Raw genomic sequence first — 1,770 nt, 5'->3', positions numbered from 1 at the left:
TTTCTCCACAGGGCTCTACTGGAAACTTTTTTTCCTTTGAGGCCATGGCACAAAAAACCATAACAACACCTCATGCCCATTAAGAATTAATATTCCAAGACTTAACTAGTCACTAAGATCCTAATTTCATAAGTCACCAAGTGTAGAAATTGCAGCTCATATGTAGGCTCCATAATGAGGCCACCTCGATTATTCAGTCAGTTTACCTGGCGGGGGGGCCGGGTGGGGGGGCGATTACTGACATTATTTATACAAAGAATCAGAACAATGATCCCATTGGTAGTACTCTTCCAAAGAGAAAAGGCTATAAGAAACTTATTACTAACTCTGTGAGATGTTATTGATGATATCATCTCTGCCAAATAAAAATTGAAAGGGTTTATAAAAATTACAAGTAGAAACAAAATTTAAAACTTTAAATTTTTAAATGGAGACGGGGCGGGCGCAGGCCGCAGTTCAGCAGCGCCCGCCCAGCCGAGGACAGTTTGGGGGACCGGAACCGCGGCTCCCAGCACCCAACAGCGCTGACGGCGAGCCCTTCACGGGCGCGTGATGCCTCGACTCGGCTGCCGCCGTCAGCATCTCAGCCCCCGCGGAGAGGGCGCCGGCCGACGGCCAACTGCGAAAGCACAGGCCCGCGGAACTGGACCCGTCAGCAAAAGCTGACCCCGGGCCCTAGCGTCCCTGAGTCCCGGCTGCCCTCGCTCTGCCGCCCGCCTTCAGAACCAGACATGTTGGAGCATCTGAGCTCACTGCCCACGCAAATGGATTACAAGGGCCAGAAGCTAGCTGAACAGATGTTTCAGGGAATTATCCTTTTTTCTGTAATAGTTGGATTTATCTACGGGTACCTGGCTGAACAGTTCGGGTGGACTGTCTATATAGTTATGGCTGGATTTGCTTTTTCGTGTTTGCTGACACTTCCTCCATGGCCCATTTATCGCCGGCACCCCCTCAAGTGGTTACCTGTTCAAGACTCAAGCACAGAAGACAAGAAACCAGGGGAACGAAAAGTTAAGAGACATGCTAAAAATAATTGATCGGGGTTTTCATGATTCAGCTTTACTGTTGTACCTGCTTTTGTTTTGTGTGACATGAGCTAAATTGTTTTCATATATAAAACATAAGCTAAAAACCAAAATAAATAAATAAATAAAACTTTAAAAATAAAAAGTTTCAGTTCAGTTCAGTTCAGTCGCTCAGTCGTGTCCGACTCTTTGTGACCCCATGAATCGCAGCACGCCAGGCCTCCCTGTCCATCACCAACTTCTGGAGTTCACTCAAATTCATGTCCATCGAGTCAGTGATGCCATCCAGCCATCTCATCCTCTGTCGTCCCCTTCTCCTCCTGCCCCCAAGCCCTCCCAGCATCAGGGTCTTTTCCAATGAGTCAACACTTTGCATGAGGTGAACAAAGTATTGGAGTTTCAGCTTTAGCATCAGTCCTTCCAATGAACACCCAAGACTGATCTCCTTTAGAATGGACCGGTTGGACCCGCTTGCAGTTCAAGGGACTCTCAAGAATCTTCTCTAACACCACAGTTCAAAAGCATCAATTCTTCAGCACTCAGCATTCTTCACAGTCCAACTCTCACATCCATACATGACTACTGGAAAAACCATAGCTTTGACTAGATGGACCTTTGTTGGCAAAGTAATATCTCTGCTTTTTAATATGCTATGTTGGTCATAACTTTCCTTCCAAGGAGTAAGTGTCTTTTAATTTCATGGCTGCAGTCACCATCTGCAGTGATTTTGGAGCCCAGAAAA

The 1,770-nt window shown here is 46.4% G+C and overlaps 1 protein-coding gene and 1 pseudogene across 2 annotated transcripts in view; both read left to right on the top strand.

Annotated features, from left to right (window-relative positions):
* The window catches only part of CLN8 (ceroid-lipofuscinosis, neuronal 8 (epilepsy, progressive with mental retardation)), a 60,634-nt gene that overhangs the window by 7,769 nt on the left and 51,095 nt on the right, over positions 1–1,770 (top strand). The gene's annotated exons all lie outside the window — the stretch shown is intronic.
* On the top strand, positions 435–1,141 carry LOC104983882 (annotated as a pseudogene). The gene has a single exon (XR_824689.1). The product of XR_824689.1 is annotated as a signal peptidase complex subunit 1 pseudogene (transcript).

This window comes from Bison bison, unplaced genomic scaffold (assembly GCF_000754665.1).
Source record: "Bison bison bison isolate TAMUID 2011002044 unplaced genomic scaffold, Bison_UMD1.0 scf7180017863606, whole genome shotgun sequence".
Taxonomy (NCBI): domain Eukaryota; kingdom Metazoa; phylum Chordata; class Mammalia; order Artiodactyla; family Bovidae; genus Bison; species Bison bison.
The sequence above is the reverse complement of the archived record's forward strand: the minus strand, read 5'-3'. Positions and strand labels throughout refer to the sequence as shown.